This window comes from Vombatus ursinus, unplaced genomic scaffold (genome assembly GCF_900497805.2).
Source record: "Vombatus ursinus unplaced genomic scaffold, bare-nosed wombat genome assembly UNPS02015175.1, whole genome shotgun sequence".
Lineage (NCBI taxonomy): Eukaryota > Metazoa > Chordata > Mammalia > Diprotodontia > Vombatidae > Vombatus > Vombatus ursinus.
In genome coordinates, this window is record NW_020954953.1 from 6,017,220 (window position 1) to 6,037,679 (window position 20,460).

General features: G+C 37.9%; 1 protein-coding gene across 4 annotated transcripts in view; it reads left to right on the plus strand.

Annotated features, from left to right (window-relative positions):
- The window catches only part of LOC114031456 (probable palmitoyltransferase ZDHHC14), a 326,338-nt gene that overhangs the window by 197,226 nt on the left and 108,652 nt on the right, over positions 1 to 20,460 (plus strand). The window lies entirely within an intron of this gene.

The window sequence follows — 20,460 nt, forward strand, 5'->3', positions numbered from 1 at the left end:
CACACACACACACACACACACACACACACACACACACACACACACACAATGTCATTCAGTATTGGCTGGGCCAAATGACTTAGAATAAGCAACTGCCCAACTTTCTCTGGAAAAGAGTCAGTAGTGAAAGGAGAAAAATATAAAGTTTCTGCTCCCTGATATTTCTCTCATTTTCATTGTAAGGTCTCTATTTTTATATAGAAAAATCAACAAACATTAATTCTTTAACTGTGGTACTCATTGAACCTGGGCTTCACAATTTCCATTTTTTAGTAACCAAATTAACTACACTAAAATGTTCATTGCTTTTTATGAACTATTGAATAGCCTCCCCTTGTCTTAGGGTGGGCTTTGAGTATTGGGTTAAAGTCCCAGGGCAACCTTTGTGTTTGTTGGGAAATGAATTTCAGTCAATAAAATTTGAAGTTCTTTGAAATTCTGACCCCACACAGATTAAAATGAAGGGAAACAATGAGCTAGGCTTTATTCTTATCTTCTGCCTTAAATAGAAGAACTGACACTTGGAAATTTGTAAATGTGCTTGAGCAAACTTGAAAATCTGGTGAAGCTGACTAATGAACTGCCTTGAATGATGGCAAGTGTTAACATGAAGTCATGGCTTGAAAAAAATGTTATTAAAAATATTACTCTGTCTTTATTTCTATTACTGAACATCCCTCTTCAGTCATGGCTATAACCAGAAATAGATTGCCTTTATCTGTGCCTTTTAGTAGCCAGAGTAGGCATAGTCAACAGCTCAGAGCAAAATTTGGCCTCTGATAGTCGTAATGGTTTGTACCTTGAGTAAAGGTAGTCCTAACTGCTTTTTTTCCCTCTCAGTTTCTACCTCTAACCCACCATAATTCCCTTTCCTCCACAGTTATTCACTCAACAAACATTTATTAATCTCTTACTATGTATAGTATACTGTACAAAGCACTGAGGAAGATAGAAACCTAAAGCCCCTAATATTTATCATGTATTATTTTATATCACAGCTATCCACCATTCCATAATTCCATCATTCTTACTATGGGGCCAGCCCATGTTTTCTCCTTGTCAAATAATTCCTTGATGGCGGTTCTTTACTCCACACTCCTTTCCCCTCATCCTCTCCCAAGAATCTTACTCTTCTTCAGATACTTCCTTCCGAAGTAAAGAAAAAATTAATTGTAAGACAGCTTTTGTTTAAATTGAATAGGCCAATAGTAGTACTTCCCCAAACAAGTATACATCTTAAAATCACATCTGTTCATTTTTACAAGTAGCATACCTATCCCTTCATATGCCCATGGCTTTTACTGCTTCTTCATAATTTCATAAGTTTGGAGATTCTCTTCACCAGTGGAAACTCCTGGAATGGGAATTCCTTCCACCAATACAGATGGAAACCATGTACAATTTGGTATATAAGTCATAGGGAGTTTCCTGAGACAGATAAAGGATGTCATTTTCCCAAGAGTAACACCCCTGGGAAGTGTCATAGCCAGGATTTCCTTTCCTTCCCAGTTTTTCCTTACTCCAAATCCAGCTACTTCTAGGCTAAGGGAAGGTCTTTTATATACTACCCCTCATATTCATTTGTGAAGTTCTTGAAATCCGTGACTAAAAGGCCACGTGACAGTCTGAGCTGGTTTTCCAGTAGTGGTGTTAGTGATCGTAATAATAGTTTTGCTCTGATCCATCCACCCTCTTACCTGGTCCTCCCTTTGATCAAAATGGCAATGCATGACTTATATTTGTCAGCTTAGAACGTATTTTTTAAAAAAAAAGAAAGAAAGAAAAAAAGAACAGCTTCCTCTATTTAAAAAAAATGAGACAGCTAGGTGGTACAGTGGATAGAACACTGGTTCTGGAGTCAGGAGGACCTGAGTTCAAATTTGTTCTTAGACACTTATTAGCTATGTGACCCTGGGCAAGTCACTTAACCCTAATTGCCTAAAAAAACAGAATAAAACCCAAGACTCCCCTTGATTTTACACACACACACACACACACACGCACACGCACACGCACAGAGTTGCCTACCAAAATGTAACCCAAAAAACCCACCAAAATGTAACAAAAAGAAAACCTAAAGTTTATTCCATTTCTTTTAGGACCATTCTGCTTATTTCCCTTACCATTTCACTTTTTGTTTATTTGTTTTGTGAGGGAGAGAGAGAGAAGTGTAGATACCTGGCTATGCAGCTTACATTATTTTGCATGGCTGGGCATATGGCTAGGTTGCAGGTCTTCTCTGATACTACTAAACTTCAGAAAATAAGATTGTGCTTGAGCAAAATCTTAGCAAATTTGTTGTCTACTGTGCAAGTCAAGAAGCAAAACTGAAAAGTTAGGTGTGGGAAGAATGGTTATTCATTCTAATATTGAATTTTAATGTCTTTTACAGTGTACTTAGGCAGTGGCCTGCGATAGGGGCAAACTAGCAGTCCGAGTAATCTCTTGAGCATCTGCCAAAGATTAGACAGCTCCCTGCTTTCAGAGACTTGTGAAGAGGAGTAGGTGGCAGGGGGAAGGGCCCCGATGTCTCAGATTCTGTCACACTCGCTTGAAATGCCTTAAGAACTACTCTTTGTTCTAACCGCACTTTGCTAAGTGGCTTGTTTCAGTGTGTAATTGTTCATTTGCAGAGATAATTTCAGTGTCTCAGACTCCTACTAAGCCTTCGTGCTGCATTCAAGATTGGATTGCAGCCTGCTGGAATTGATGCTCCTTATCCTTCATTCACTATCCTCCTTACCCTGCCCCCCAGAACTGTCTTCCCACCTGTGACCCATTTTGGTGCTGCCATGTTCTTTTGGGGAGACTTTTTTCCCTTCACCTGAATCAATATAAGCATTTCCCTTTCTGCTTCATCTTCCCTCATCTGGAATAAAGGGAATCACCTCGTGAGGTTTCCTTGTACTAAGGCAGATCGTAACCCCTGTTAGAGAAATGGTGATTGGACTCCTAAAATTCAGAGAGATTGATTATAAGGCCATATTCAAGGACTCTCCGTTCTACCATCCTCACCCCCACCCCCACTCCCACCCCCACCATTATTTAGAGAAAGTTGTTCTGAATAAAATTAAAGCATCAGATTGTGAGCTCCTTGAGGGTAATGACTATCTTTTGTCTCTTTTTTTATCTCCAGCACATAGCACAGTGCCTAGTACATAGTAGGTCCTTGTTATTGTTTGGAAGAGTCTGATTCTTTGTGATCCCATTTGGAGTTTTCTTGGCAACGATACTGGAGTGATTTGCCATTTCCTTCTCCAACTCATTTCACAGATGAGGGAACTACGGCAAACCTGGGTTAAGTGACTTGCCCAGGGTCACAGTAAATGTCTGAAGCCAGATTTCCTGACTTCAGATCTGACTCTCAATCCACTGGGGCCCCTAAGGAAGTGCTTAAAAATATTTATTGACTGACTGATGAACTGTTGACTGACATGCTCAATTGTTGAAGTAGAGGCTACTAGGTACTTTTTCATTGAAAGAATCTGACCCCATCTGTGTTTCTGGTTCTTTTAGGCTGGCAGGTGCTGGTGATTCTTTACATTGTGATGCACCAATGTCAGCAAATGGTAATGACCTTGAGTGCCACAGTCATGATTTGTCATGTGACTTTGGCCTCAAATTTTTCCACCTTGGTACAGAGTAGCTATGTGAGTCTTAATGCTCAAAAAGAGTTTTGATGATGGCATCAGAAGTGTTAGAGGTGTATTTTTCATTATGATATAACCTTATTAATTTAATTAATTAATAAAACTTTATTAATTCAGACCTCACTTTTAGAATTTGTGATCATGCAGACAGGAGCTGAAATTTATTTTTCTGTTATAAACCCTTTATTTATAGCCAGTGTAAATGAACAGTCCAAATAAGACTGAAGAGGAGATGTTTCAGGTAATTAGGGCAAGGAGGGAGAAAACTTTAGAACTCAAAACTTTAAAAAAAAAATGTAATTTGGGGAAATTATTAAAAATAATAATAATAAATTTTTTTAATGCCCTAAAGCTACCTAAGATTCCCCTTGGGCTTTCCCCTTTCTCTCACTATCCATAGCTAATCAGCTACCAAGTTTTGTCTGTGTTACTCTTCTAACATCTCCAGTGCCCTTCTCTGTATTCATATGGTCACCTTTCTGATTCAGACCCTCATCATTTTTCATCTGTAAACTTGGTACTCTATTTTCTGCCTTCATTTTTTAAAATAGGTTTTCCTTATTGCCTGAAAAGAACTTTTTTTTTTTGTAAACATCTCTGCCTCTTAAAATACCTAGTCCATTTTAAGGCCAAACTCATATGCTACCTTCTATGGGAAACCTTTCCTTGCTTCCTTAGGAAAGACTTCCCCCTTATCCTCAAGTTATAACTTACATAGTTACTTACTTTGCATTTATATTTCATTCTGTTTTTATTTGGTCTTTGTATCCCCAATGCCAAGCTCAGTGCCTTGCACATAGTAGGCCCTTCACAAATGCTTGTTGGACTGATTTGGAGTCTGACCTGAACTATCCCGTTTTTTCAGGGTGGTGGTTGGGTGGTAGTTCTTTGGATGGTCTATGAGTGACGTACCAGGTCTCCAATTTGCTTTCCCTTTCACCTTGAATCAGTTTTCTCAATGATTTCTACTGATTCAAAAGGAAAAAAAAATATCTCTGGCCTTTCTTGTTTAGAGGGAATATTTCTAAGTTTGGAGATCCAAGTGGGTGGAGAAGAAATTTTCTGGGAAATTCCAAACAACCTAATTCCCTGCCCAAGCTGTTTGAGGACCTAGTGGCATTTGGCCCAGCCAGCATACTTACTCTATTCAATGAGGTTTTTGAAGGGGCTGAGGTTAGGAAATAGTGTGGGTCCAAGAGATGCCAGAAATACCTTAAGCAAAACATACAGGCCAATAAGGAAGAATTAAAGATGGAATTTAAGAAGTGACACACTAATTTTGTAGGTAATATAACTTAATTGCTCTGCCAAAGTCCTTCTCTAAGGCTGTGTAATAGAGATAACCCTCAGTCCTTAAAGACTGTGCCGCTGAAATACAAGTGCTGACAGATCATGTCAAGGTGGGAAGGCTTCAAAAGTGGGCATGGCTGTGCACTGTCATTTGTCATTCAAGGATCAGTCTAGCTAAGTTCCAAGAGCATTATCCTCAGCAGGTGGGCCACCCAGTGCGGATTTTTTTTTTTTGGTCCACTATATGTCATAAAACTATCTACATGAAGGGATGATATGCATTCTACATTGTTGAAAAGAGGCCTCATACTAATGGGATAGCAGATCCTTAAAATATTATTTTAAGTGATTCATATGGAGTTTACTGATGGCTGAGGCAGAATGTGCAATGGAACCTTCACAAAAATGAAAGCTGACATCTCAGAATGTTAAAATTCCTGATTGTCATTTAAAAATATATAACTCAGGGAGAGCCAGAAAATAGAAGTCCTAACTCAAATTCATGATATATTTGGGAAATAACCACAGGGCTTTTGAAAAGTCCAGTTTTTAGATGGGAGTATGGAAGGTTGTAGCTTTTTTTTTGTTTTGTTTTGTTTTTGTTTTTAGATTTGGTCATGAAGGATATATGCATATATACATATATGTTTTCAGGTATGTGTGTATACCTATGTGGTCCAGAAATTTTTATTGTAATCACTTCTAATCCTCCTTACTTTTAAATTTAAAACCATAGGAATACATGTATTGAAATTAAAGACAGTTGTTGGTACTGGCCTACTTGCTTTTTTTTTTTTTTTTTTTTTTTTTAGGAAAATTTACCATGTAATGACTGGGGATGGAAAGTTATGGTTATAAAAATATTATAATTAGTTTTATTGAAGCAGCTTCTATCTTTTAAAGGGCACCTTTTACTGATTTGCCTTTCTTATCTTCCAAATAGCCTCATGAGGTGGATAGGCAAGAAATAATATTTTTCTTACTCATACAGGAGGGGGAATAAAGGCACAAAGAGAGTATTCATTTTGATAAGATTGCAGAATAAGTTGGTACTGGAGCTGAGAATAAAAATGAGAATTCTTAAGTCCATTTATTTACATTTTTGGAATTGGATGGTTTCTCCTGAAAATTGGATCTTATTTTTCATTCATCTATTGTATATCTACATAAGCATGCCTCAGGATAAATATGTGTGTGTGTGTGTGTGTGTGTGTGTGTATAGTTTTGTAATTATATCTGTAGAAAGATGATGGAACCCATTTAAACAATTACAACACCTCATTTTGAACAAATGTTTCCCCCTTCTATCAATTTTCATGTGTTTAAAAAAACTAATGAATCAGCAAAATGATGAAATAAAGTAGGGGTTAGCAAGTTTTTGTATTGCCCATGAGCTAAGAATTCATTTTGCATTTTTTAAAAACTTTGGTTAACTTAGCTCAGGCAGTACAAAAACAGATGGCTGACTGGATTTGACTTGAAATCTGTAATTTGCTGACCTCTGGCATAAAATCGCAGCGTAAATACTTGCCACCAAAGAATAGAAATCTATTGTAATAACTGTTAGTATTATCATTATCATCAACGATAACAATTAGCATTTATTAAGTGTCTGCTATGTGCTAGGCACTGTCCTAAGTGCTGGGAATACAAAGAAATGCAAAAACATGGTCCCTGCCCCTAAGGAACTCACTTTCTAATGGGAGATGCAATATGCAAACAACTACATATACCGAAGATATATTCAGTATAAATGGATAATCTTAGGGGGAAGGCACTAGTCATCTATGGAGGGTGTTGGAGGAAAGGCCTCTTGCACTATGTGAAGTTTGAGAATGTAGAATTTTGACTGATGATGAAAGATCTATGATGAGGAAAAAGGTCAAATAAAATTATTGTAAGGAGAAGTTTATGGGCACATTAGGAGGAGGACTAAAGATTTTTAAAATGTAGAAAATAAAGGGACCATAGAGTACAAGATTATGGTAATTATAACTAATGAAAAATGTGTTGGGTTTTTATATACAAAATATTTTGTATTGGTGCCATTTCTAATCTTCCAGGATAGGAAGGGTTCCTCAACTCTCCCTATGCTCTAACAAATACTGAATAAATTATCTTTCCTCTGTGTCCTATGAACAAACTCACTTGTTGATCATTATCCTGTTTCATTTACCCCAGGCCATCACTATTCTCAATTTCTTCAATACTTTAACTCCTCTCCTTTTTTTTCAAATGTTAAGGCAGAGACTTTCCATGCAGTCTAATTTCATATCTATAATTGGCCTCAAATTCTCTTTCTAGTATCCCCTGGCTTACTTCCTTTTTGAATAGAGAACATAGTTGAAGCCAGCAAATGAAAACAACAAAAGGGAGAAGAGATGAGGACAAATGATGGAAGTGCAACACTTTGTAGAATACTCCCAAGAAGAAGACCTAGTGAAAGAAATAGAGAAATAGTGTCTAATGTAGCATTTCAGGATGCTGTGGAAAGGAGAGGTATCCAAAAGAAGGGGAGGAGAGGCAACTAGATGGCACAGTGGATAGAGCACCGGCCCTGGAGTCGGAAGGATCTGAGTTCAAATCTGGCCTCAGACACATAACACTTAACTAGCTATGTGACCCTGGGCAAGTCACTTAACCCCATTGCCTAGCCAAGAGAAAAAATAAAAAAGGTTCTAGCCCAAAAGAAGGGGAGGATCAAAAACAGCTACTTATTTTGCCATTTAGGAAATTGTTGGTGACCTTCAAAGAGCATTGTTTCAATAACCATGAAAACAGAATCTTTAAAATGAGGAGCCCTAACAAAGACTCAATCAGTTATTCAATAATCATGTATTAAGCACCTAAATGGCAACATAATATTCTGAATGAAGGGTCAACGTTGGAGATCAATGGACAACAACCAGCCAACCAGCCAGCCAACCATTCTATGACCTTGTGAATAAATCTTTGGTCCTCTCTACTTGTCTAACAAAGGCCAGGAGCCTAAGAGTTCTGGAAGGTTGTTAGTCTGTGAAATGGCGGAAAAGATGGAATGAAATGTTCCATTAATAATAGGAGAACTAAAAGCCAGATGCACAGTCACATAAGTTCAGTAAATAAATAGAAACTGAAAATCATAGAAATATTTTAATGACTCCCTGGAATACCACTATCGTATTACTTTAACTGGGATCTCTGGGGCACAAGTTGGAGAAGAAAAAATAACTCTCTTTAATCAATCAGTAGATATTTTAGAAGGCAAATTAAGTTGGATCCTCACCCCACCCCCCTCAAAGATGTGTTTACATGAAAGGGGAACACAATAGTAATCTGATGACAATCCGTGTGTGCAGTGTTGGTGTGGGAGAGGGGAAGTTAGAATTTTTTTTTTCCAGGAGAAAAATCTCCTTGGAAGAATTTAATAGCGAAAAAAAAAGCAAGCATTTTGGTGCCTGGGCAGTAGGAGGTGTATTTTCCAACAATGGGAGTGGTGGGAAAGGGAGCTTGTCATTGAAAGGAAACAAAAGGGGGCAGCTCGGTGGCACAGTGGAGAGAGCACTGGCCCTGGAGTCGGGAGGACCTGAGTTCAAATTTGGCCTCAGACCAAACACTTGACACTTAGTAGCTGTGTGACCCTGGGCAAGTCATTTAACCCCAACTGCCAAAAAAAAAAAAAAGAAAAAAAAGAAAGGAAACAAAAGGGATTGCATTGATTACAAAGGAGATTTGCCATGAGGGGAAAGAAACTGGGAAAAGGTAACAGGTCTGCAGGATGAGCAGAGTAGAATATAAGAAGGCTTGAGCAGTTTCAGAGTAATGAATAAGATTGAAAGGAAAGCCAAAAAAGAAATTGGGATTTATTGTGACTCAAGAGCAGACTTCATGGGAAGGATTTCAAGAAGCAAGTGTAAAAAGCAGTTAGAAACTGTGTAAGGATTTCCTCAGGGAAGAACTTTCCGAATTGATTGGAGAATATCTTCACACAATTTGTTTCAATAATTCACTTTCCATATAGTGCCTAGACCTGGGGTCTGATTTAGACCAGAAGCACTTGCTAAGCAACACCGACTTCTGTGCCCATATGGCCTTATGTACCTTCTGGGCATTATCCTAAGACCCTACAAAATCTGTGTTCGCTAGCCTTGTTCTGGTGCTATTATGAGGTTGTCATCTTGACAGTCCTGTTAGTGGAACTTTTGTATTAAGTCCCATGGATGAATTTCAAGGTGGACCCCTCAGCCCTACCTCACTCCAATACCTTCTACCGATTCCATTCTGTAGCACAGAGATCAGCATTTGAGGTCATGTGATAGAGTAGAAAGACTGGATACATACAACATGACATAATAGATTTGCAGTCAGAGGACCTGGGTTCAGATCTCACCTCTGTAACTTACTTCCTATGTTGTTCTAAGCAAGTCATTTCACTCGAGGCCCCATTCTCTGGGCCTCATTTTCTTTATCTATAAAATGAGGGGTTTGGACTAGCCCAAGGCTCCTTAAACTTTTTCCACTCGCGATCCCATTTCACATTTTGGCAGTGTTCATTGGCATTGCCTGGCATGATGGCATACGCATTTCAAAGATCAGAACCAAGGCAGCAGTGAAGTTCAAGATGCAGCGTGGGCAAGCGCGGCCAGAAATACCTCGGATTCATCACATGTTTGATTTGTAATGAATTTTTGGTCATTGTGTGTTCAGAAACCTTTTACTCTTGCCAAATTTTTCATGACCCTATGTGGAGTCATGATCCACAGTTTAAGAAGCGCTGGACTAGATGACCTCTGAACTCTATGATCCTATGAGCATTTTTTTTTTGAGTGTGTGAGGAGCTAATTTTGCCGCCCAGCAATCCTTGAAATTTCTGGACTGAGTGAGAAGAAGATTGGATTGAATGACAGCCCATGAGAACACACAATGCCAGACACAATATCACAATTAATCAACCAATAAGCATTTAATAAATACCTACTACACATCAGGCATTGTAATAGACACTGAGGATACAAAGAGAAGAGTGAAACAGCCCCTGCCCTCAAAGAGCTTACAGTCTAGTTGGGGGAGACAATACATACCCCAATAGATACATAAAAATAAATATAAATAAATATGATATAATATGTAATATATTAATTAACATGAATTATTTATTATTAGTATATTAATTACTACATAAATAAATCTAATATGATAATATAATACATACATATAATGATTTTGAAAAACAAATATAGTGATTTTGAAAGGAAAGTTTGAAAATGGGTGGGAAGGGGAAATCAAGAAAGGCTTCACATAGAAACTATTGTATAAGCTGAGCCTTGAAGTAAACCAGGATTTTTGAGAGATGAAGTTGGGGTGAAATTGCATTCCAGTCAAAGGAAACAACCCACACAGAGACATGGAGAAGGCAAGTGAAGTATTGTGTCTGAAGAACAGTTTTGTTGGACCTTAGAGTTTGTGGAGAAGAATAACGTGCAATAAAGCTGGAAAGGTAGGCTGGAACCAGGTTGTGAAAGGCCTTGAATGATAAACAAAGGAGTTTGTATCTTTCATTCAAGAGGTAATTGTTGTTGCTGTTCAATTGTTTTCCAGATGTGTCTGACTCTTTGCGATCCCATTCGGAGTTTTCTTGGCAAAGACACTGGAGTGGTTTGCCATTTCCTTCTCCAGCTCATTTTACAGATGAGGAAACTGAGGCAAATAGGGTTGGTGACTTACCCAGGTCACACAGCTAAATGTGTCTGAGGTCAGATTTGAACTCAGGAAGATGAGTCTTCCTGACTTCAAGCCCAGCACTCTATCTCCTAGCTGCCCCCTTAAAAGATAATAAGGATTAGGTTCTCTGTGAATTTTTATAGTATTTGTTCAATGTTGAGATGTGCCCTCTCTTCCCACCCTCTCCTTCTCTATGATCAACAAATTCATGCTTCAGTAATAAGTTGCATATTATAGCAAAGCCTTGTCTAACCCAAGTGATTAGGGAATGGAGTATTTTGTTTCAGAGTTTGTTACTGAAAAACTTTCTGAAGTGTGTTAGTATGTTTTTCCACCCTGAGTAATAAGTACATTAGACAGAACATAACCTTTATTTGATGAATGAGGACCCTGCCTTACTCTAGCATCATTATTCTGTACTTTAATAGGATTGTGCAGCATTATAAATAGAAAGGGCTGGTAGGTGGCCCAGTGAATAGAGCTCCAGGTCTGAAGTCAGAAAATTTCATCTTCCTGAGTTCAAATCTGGCCTCAGACCCTTACTGTATGACCCTGATCAAGTCACTTAATCCTGTTTGCCTTAGTTCCTCACCTGAAAAATGAGCTGGAGAAGGAAACGGCAAACCATTCTAGTATCTCTGCCAAGAAAACCCCAAATAGAGTCACAGAGAATCAGACACGAGACTGAAACTGCTTAACAACAATAATAATAAATATAAAACATTAATACTACTACTACTAATAATAACAATTAATATTAATCTGTGTCAGACCCAGGCCATACTAACAGAATAATCCTCCTGTTATGCACACCTCCCACCCCATATAGTTAGTTGAGGTTTTACTGTTTATCTCAATTAGGACTTTGAAGCTAGAAGAAATACTAGTGATTACTTTGTCTCATATGTTAATTTTATAGATCAGCAAATTGTGGCCCAGGGAGGTTAAATAACTCCCTGTGGCCACCCAGTGATAGAACTGGGACAAGTCCACTGACTTAAAATCTAATGCATTTTTTCAATTTGTTATTCATTCAACAAGCATTTATTAAAGGCAATGTACTCTGGTAGGTGCTAAAGGAAATAGAAGGACAAGTAAGTCATGTCCCTACTCTCCCCACCCACCCCCACCCCCTGCGAAGGAGTTGACAATCTAGTAAACTCTACCCCTCAGTTGTGGGATAATGTATGTATTTTACTTCCCACTAGACTTTAAGTTCCAGGATCAAACCTGTCCCTTGAGCTCCCCTTGATGGGAAGGAGTTGTCTCAAAAGTCCCTGATCAAGTATACAGCTCTGTTAAACCAAATAGCACAAAATTATCACAGATCACATCCCAACTGGTCCCTACCACTTGTGCCCTAGACCCTGAGGCAGCATCACAGCACAGTGAATGCCAAATGACCGAGACACCCTTAAGGAAATGCACACAGCATATGATTGAATGATGCCCTCCCTGGAACAAGTGGCACCCCAAGAGGACACACCAACACACACCTTCCAAAGGAGATAGCACACCCAATTCACTTAAACAAACACTTGTTAAGTGTTTATTCTGTAAAGATTCTGTGCTAGGTGCTGGAAATACAAAAAGAAAAATGAAGGAGTTTACATTTCACTGGGAGGATGTAGCATATACATCAGTGTGTCAAGGGTCTGTGATTATGTCTGAAGGTAAGCTCCTTCCACCTGATGGTAATTTGTTTATACTCATACCAAGCCAAGGACACATAGGAAAAAGAGGTTCATGCTGGATACAAAACAATTTTGAAGGTCCCGAAAGAGCATTTCTCAATTTTTTTTAAAAACAGGAGAGGATAGCAAAGGTTTGGGGGGAAAACACTCAAACTTTATGGGTTTTTTTTTTGAAAGCACCTGAGAAAATATATCTGCCATATTTCAACTTTCCTTTATGTTCAAAGACTAATCTACTCATGTACTGGGAGGATATCCTTTGATGAAAGTGTAAGATAGGAACAGGCAGGTTTTCACAAATGATAGTCTACATAAGTTATATAATTGGCAACAGATGTTAAAAAAAAAAGATGAGAATCCACTATTTATTATTAGTCAATTGCAAAAACAAAACAAAACAAAAACCATTTTCTTCATTAGGACAAAAGGTTCTCCAACAAGATGTCTCCCGTGCACTTGCTAAAATCATACATAATTTCTTGGAATATGTAACAAGACCCTCTAGTTATTAAAGTCAAGTGAGGCACAGAGTAGGGAGATTTAGGCTCATCAAATGCGTTTGCTACTATCGTAGAGAATGTCCAACAGAGAGTCCAAATAGAAGTCTTCTTTATACAGGAGAAGGTGAGGTTTTGAAGATGTTTGCATGCCAATGACATTTTGTTGATTTCATCCAGCCTTGGAACATGGTATCACATCCTAAATCAGATCCATAATTACTCAGCAAAGCTTGGCCTGATTAGCATGTCCTGATATCAGTACATGTATCTTGGATAGATGCTGATTGTGGACAATTAGATGGACCCAGAATTCAATAGGAGAAGAGAAGGAAAAATTGCTCTTCAGAAATTATATCAAGCCCTTAATGACTCTAAACAATGGAATACCACGTTCTCTGAAGAATTAAAGTTTGGGGTCACTTAGAGCACAATGGAGAGATCCAAGGTAGGCATATACCCTTCAACCCATTACCAGTGAGGAATTGTACAGGAGAAACAACGTAAAGGACTTTATCAGAGAAATGTGTGCCTAGGGAAGGAGGCAGAACTTTTTGTAGTAGTAAAGAATGGGAAACAAATAATATGCCCATCAGTTCGGAAATGGATAAACAGATTCATGGCTCTTGAATGTAATAGTATATTACTGTACCATAAGAAACAATGGGTTTGATGAGTACAGAGAGAAATGGGAAGACTCAAATGAAGTGATGCAGAAAGAGAAAAAGAATACACACCAATGTAAATAGGAAAAACCAAACGTACAATTGTTCACTGTGTCAACATAATAACCCAACTTAGATCCAATTTAAACTTAGAAGAGAATCTGAGACTAGTAGTGCAAATAACTGATATTCCAGAAATTTTATCACAGTTTTAAGATTAAGCTGAAACTGGGACATTTTGTACTGGCAAGCATAGCTGAGACATTGGTGGTTTGGGCCTTTTTTTCCTTTCTTTTTTAATTCTTTTTTTTTTTAAATAAATGATGGTTTACTGGATAGGGAAGGATAAAGGATGTATTTAGAAATGATGGTGATGTAAAAACAATAAAAATAAAATTTTTTTAAAAAAAATTTTGTGGTTATCAGAGGTCAGGAACAATATACATCAGAAATCTGTGTCTTCTGGAAGAATTTGTAAGGGCAAATAAGTTAATAGCTAGCATTTATATAGCACTTTAAGGTTTGCAAAATGCTTTGCAAATATGGTCTCATTTGATCCTCACAACAACCCTGGAAGATATGTGTTATTATTCCCACTTTACAGATGAGGAAACTGAGGCAGACAGTGGTTAAGTGACTTGCCCAGGGTCACATAACTCATAAGTATCTGAGGCTAGATTTGAACTCAAGAACACAATTACAAAACACTCTTCACACAAATAAAGACAGATATAAACAATTAGAGAAATATTAATTGCTCATAGGTAGGCTGAGCCAATATAAAAACAATGACGATTCTACCTCAGTTGATTTACTTATTTACAGTTCAATACCAAACAAACTGCCAAAGAATTATTTTATAGAGCTGGAAAAAGTAATAACAAAATTCATCTGGAAAACAAAAGGTCAAGAATATCAAGGAAAAACATACAAAACACTTCACACAAATGAAAACATATAAATAATTGGAAGAAATACTAATTGTTCATGGCTAGACTGAGCCAATGTAATAAAGGTAACAGTGGGCCAGCTAGGTGGTGCAGTGGATAGAGCACCGGCCCTGGAGTCAGGAGGACCTGAGTTCAAATTTGATTTCTGACCAGATACTTGACACCTACTAGCTGTGTGACCCTGGGCAAGTTACTTAACCCCAATTGCCTTGCAAAAAAAAAAAAAAAAGACAACAATGCTGCCTAAATTAATATACTTATTCAGTGTCATACCAATCACATTATCAAAGAATTACTTTTTAGAGCTAGAAAAAAATTGTAAGATTCAACTGGAGGAATAAAAGGTCAAGAATATCAAGGTAAATCAATGAAAAAAAAAAACTGTGAAGGAAGGGGAACTAGCAGTACCAGATCTCAAACTTTACTGTGTCTAATCATCAAAACAGTTTGATACTGGACAAGAAATACATTGATCAGTGGAACAGATCAGGTATGCAATATATAGAGGCAAATGAGCACAGTAACCTAGTCTTTGTTAAACCCAAAATCCCAGATTTTAGGTCAAGAATTCACTATTTGACAAAAACTGCTGGGCAAACTAGAAAGCAGTCTGATCAAAACTAGGCATAGATCAACATCTCACACCATATACCAAGATAAGTTCAAAATGAGTACATGATTTATATGTAAAAGGTAATATCAGCAAATTAGTACATCAGGGAGAAATTAACTCTCAAATCTATGTATAGGGGTTCATGACCTGGCGAGACAGAGAGGTTCACAGGAAATGAAATGGACAATTTTGATTACATAAAATCAAAAAAGTTTTTTTGCACAAAAATTAGAAGAAAAACAGGAAACTAGGAAAAATACTTTGCTGCAAGTTTCTCTAATAAAGGTCTCATTTCTGAAATATAGGGAACTGGGTCAACTTTACAAGAATAAGAGCCATTCCTCAATTGATATATTGTCAAAAGATGTGAACAGGCAGTTTTCAGAAAAAGATATCCAGGCTATCGATAACCATATGAAAAAGAATACTCAAAATCGCCAATAATTAGAGAAATGCAAATTAAAGCAATGCTGAGGACCACTTTACACCCATCAGATTGGCCAAAGATGGAAAACAACAAATGCTGGAGTAGATAAAGGAAAATAGGAATGGTAATGCACTTTTGATGGAGCAAGGAATTGGTCTAACAATTCTAGAAAGCAATTTAGAACTATTCTCAAAAATTTGTTAAACTGTAGGTGTCCTTTGACCCAGTGATCTGCTATTAGGTTCACACCCTAAAAGAGATCAAGAAAAAGAAAAAGGGTTCAAATGTACAAAAAATGTTTATAGCAGATCTTATTGTGGTAGCAAAGAATCGGAAACTGGAAATGCCCATCGATTGGGGAATAGCTGAACATGTTATAGTGTGCAAATGCTATGGAGTGCTATTGTGCTCTAAGAAATGATAAAGGGGATGGTTCCAGAAAAATAAAAACAAAGAAAAAACTCTAGAAACTGATGAAAAATTAAGTGAACAGAACCAGAACAATTTATACAGTAACTGCAGTACCTTAAAGACAGTCAACTTTGAAAGACTTAGTAACTCTGATCAACACAAGACCAATCATAATTCTAAAGGATTCATGATGAAATATGCTGTCTACCTTCAGAAAGAGAACTGATGGACTCAGTATAAACTCAAGCATGTTTTGTTACACTTCTTCCTTCTTTCCTTTTTTCCCAACATGACTAATAAGGAAATTTGTTTTTCATGTCTATATGTATATGTAAAGGGTTTTATTTTTCTTGCCTTCTCAATGGATAGCAGAAGGTGAAAGGACAGGGAAAGAATTTGGAACTGAAAATAAAAATGAATTTTTTAAAAAGTATGATATAATTTGACAAACTATAGACCAGTGAGTTTGGCATTGATTTCTAACAAATATTTAGAACAGATTGGTGAATGGAGAGTTTGTGAGCATTTACAAGTGAAAAGAAGTAATGCGTAAGAGCCAACATGGGCTCACTAAGAATAAATGTCAAATAATTTAATTTCATATTAATGGAGTTACTAGACTATTACACAATGGTGATTTATAGTCAAATGGATGGCCATTTTCAAAGAATATTGATTAATGCACAATGTCATCGTATAGGGCGGTGTCTAGTGGTGTGCTCTGTGGTTAGAGGGATTTTTGGTTTTTGTTGTTTGTTTTTTTGGGGGGGGAGTCATCTAAATCTATAATTCATAGATAGAACTATTCCATAGACAGATAATTCACAGATAGAACATTTCAAGTGAAAAAATTTCTTATAGCAACTCAGATTTCAACTGCTCTGATATATATAGTTTTAGAGTTGTCTTAGTTTCAGTGTGTGTGTTTTTTTTTTTAAGGCAGTTGGGGTTAAGTGACTTGCCCAGGGTCACACAGCTAGTAAGTGTCAAGTATTTGGTTTGAGGCTGCATTTGAACTCAGGTTCTCCAGACTCTAGGGCCAGTATTCTATCCACTGCGCCACCTAGCTGCCCCTAGTTTCAGTTTTAAGATGGAATTTAACTACTTAAAAAAGTATTCTGGGGGCAACTAGGTGGCTCAGTGCATAGAGAAAGCTCCAGCCTTGGAGTCAGGAGGACCTGAGTTCAAATCTGGCCTCAGACACTTGACACTTAACTAGCTGTATGTGACGCTGGGTAAATCACTTAACCCCAATTGCCTCACCAAAAAAAAAAAAAAAAAAGGCAAAAAAAATATTCTAAGGTATTTTGCCTGGCTATCAGTTAATTTGATGGGAAAGTGCGGGGAGGCATAGATAATATATAGACATTAGAGCCTCTTCCCATTTTCTTTTCTCTATTTTGTGTTGTTCAGTTGTTTCAGTCACGTCCAAATCTTTGTGATCCCATTTGGCAAAGATACTGGAGTGGTTTACCATTTCCTTCTCCAGCTCATTTTACAGATGAAGAAGCAGGAAAATGAGGTTAAATTATTTATCAAGCATCATACAGCTTGTAAGTGAGCTGGGATTTGAACTCAGGTCTTCCTAACTCCAGGCTCAGCACTCTGTCTACTGTGCCACCTAGCTACTTCGATTGGCACATAGAAAAGGAAAAAAGCAGCAGAGGATGATTTGCCTAGAAATGGGATGAAAATGCATCTCTTATAGTGAGGTTTTCTCCATTAGTAATCACAGTGAGCTTGAGCCTGCCTCTGTCTCTTGTCTCTCTCTCTGTCTCTCTCAAAAATTAAAATAACCTCTGCTATATTCTGATCACATTTTGCGATGTTTATAGCCCAAGTTGACTGAGAGCCCTTTTAGCCTGTGAGTGAAGCTGCACTAAGATAAAAGCAGTTAAAAACTACTCTTCTGTGATGATAAATGGTTGTTTGTTCTCTTTAATCAATATTTTAATAACTACTCGCACATTTTGGCAATTATGAATACAGATAGTGCTGTTGGTGATTATCTGAAACAGATTGCAAAGGTGATTCATTGGGATATAGTTGGCCTTTAGAGAAGTGTGATCTCTCTGCGACAAGTGTTTTCCATCACAAGCATCTGGTAGCTTGGCGAGATTCTCAAGCAGGTGTGCTGATAGCTATCAAGTGGCTATGCCACTGATGAGGATAAATTATCTGGACCTTTGCCTCTGAAGCTTCCTCCTCAAAAGAAAACTTTACTTGTCAGTAAATGCATGTAAAGACTCTAGACTGAATAAACTTACTATCTCTCTTGTGTAACTAGGAATTTTATGTGATCACAAATTTGCCTTGATTGGCCATTGGGAGAGAGCAGAGGTTTCTCTTTGCTTTGGTTTGCAGTGATACTGGTACTTCGATAGCTCTGTGAGCTACAAGGAGGAGAAGTGGACACTAGCCTACTTTTTTGCAAAAACTTCTGAGCTGTAACTAGGGCAGGAGTGATGGGAGTTTATGAGGAGGATGCTTTGGCCCAAGGTCCTCTGCATTGTTCTTCTTGCATCCCAAGGTTGCACTTGGGGATGACCACTGCCATTTCTTAACCCTTTTCTATTCCCTGGTTATTTCCCCCTATATCCACACTTTTCCTGGAAATGATTCCAAATGTGAGAGACTTCCTAGAGAATCGTTAAAGGTACAGTGCCTGCAAAAGAATCTTTTCGAGTCCAGGTGAACTCCTTCCAACCACGGCCCCATCCTGTACCACCTCCTAGCACCAGACTCATGTTTGAGGTCTCCTCTTCCCCACCCGACATATTTGGCCCAGGCAATTTTTCTGCATTAAGGACCTTTCCACTATTTTTTTGGTGTGTTCTCCTAGGGAAAATACACTCTTCTTGATCCATTCCTCATTATTTCTCCCAATAAAGACACCATCTTTGCCCTCAAAGGGAATATGATCTAATTGAACAGACAAACATATGAATTTCCCAACTTTACATCCGTGATTGAACCACTTTCCTACCCTGGAAGATCTCTTCAACTCTGTAGTCCCCTTCTCAAATTAGTGCGCTCCTTCTAGAATCTCCATTTTGAGAAAATGCCCGGACCACTCATCCTTCACCCCTATCTCAGCTCCCCTCTTTGCTCCCTCTCCCTGTTTTTCAGCTTCCTTTTATGTGTTTTCTTCCCTCATTAGAATGTAAGCCCCTTGAAGGCAGAGACTATCTTTCTTTTTGCTTGCATTTATATTCTCAGCCTGGTACATAATAAATGTTTTTTTGTTTGATTTGAACAAGTGAAAAGAATCAAATTTTTTCCAGACTTTCATGGTCTTTTTCTTAATCCCCATTCCAGACAGATTTCTGTGAATTCTATTCATACTAAACATGATTATTTACTGAATGAGTAGAACAGAAAATAAGACAGTTAAGAGGAAAACAAGAGGATACCATGTTAGTAAGACATTGCAGAGAAAGTGGCGGGGGTGGGGGGGGTCCCTGCATGATCTCAGTGCCCTCTTAAAGTAATTAATCACTTTTTCTACAGTGAGAATTCTCAGAAATAGACATAGGAAAAACATAGTCAAGAGTATTTATTCATTTAAGTCACAGTCCTAGTGATTAATGAGATTTTTTTTAAATTGGCATGTGTTTTCCTCAAGATTATCATTAGTAAATAGGAAAGATTACAGACCTTACATATTCTGGTTGCCTACATAGTAGTCTCAGGGTAGCCATGGGTTCGGTTGGTTAAACATATAATGTAGATGGATATTATTATTTTTTTATTTTGTGAGGAGGGACATTGGGGTTAAGTGATTTGCCCAGGGTCATACAGTTAGTAAGTGTCAAGTGTTTGGTCTGAGGCCGGATTTGAACTCATATCCTCTTGACTTCAGGGCCAGTGCTCTATCCCCTGTGCCACTTACCTGCCTTGATGGATATTATATTTCAAAGAATAGACTTTTTTTTGGGGGGGGGGGGGAATTGGGGTTAGGTGACTTGCCCCGGGTCACACAGCTAGTAAGTGTCAAGTGTTTGGCCTGAGGCCTGATTTGAACTCAGGTCCTCCTGACTTCAGGGCCAGTGCTCTATCCACTGTGCCACCTAGCTGCCCCCAAAGAATAGACTTTTAATTCCTTAGGTCATACCAGTTTTTATTTTGTTTAGCTTTTAGGATTTTTAAAATTATTTTCTCTTACTGGCTTTTGTTTTGTTGCTAGAGATCTGTTTATGTTATGAAAGACAGCAAAGAAAGTATAAAGAAATATGATAAACTTACAATAAGAAATTTCAATGTTTCAAAACAAAGGGCTGGTGTTTTTTTTGCGTGTGTTTTGTCTTTAAAGAGTGATTTCAGTAACAAATGGTCACATTTTCACCAGGCACTTTAAGGGACTGGGGACACAGAGACAAAAAATGAAACATTTCCCCACACAAGACGCATATATTCTAGAGAAAGAAATAACATGTACATACAAATAAGTATGGGATGGGAAGTTAGACCTGTGATTTCAGTTATATAGGGAACTCCCAGGTGAGGTTTCAGTTATCTAGGGAACTCCCAGATGAGAACAAAAACTCCCTTTACCAGTGCAGG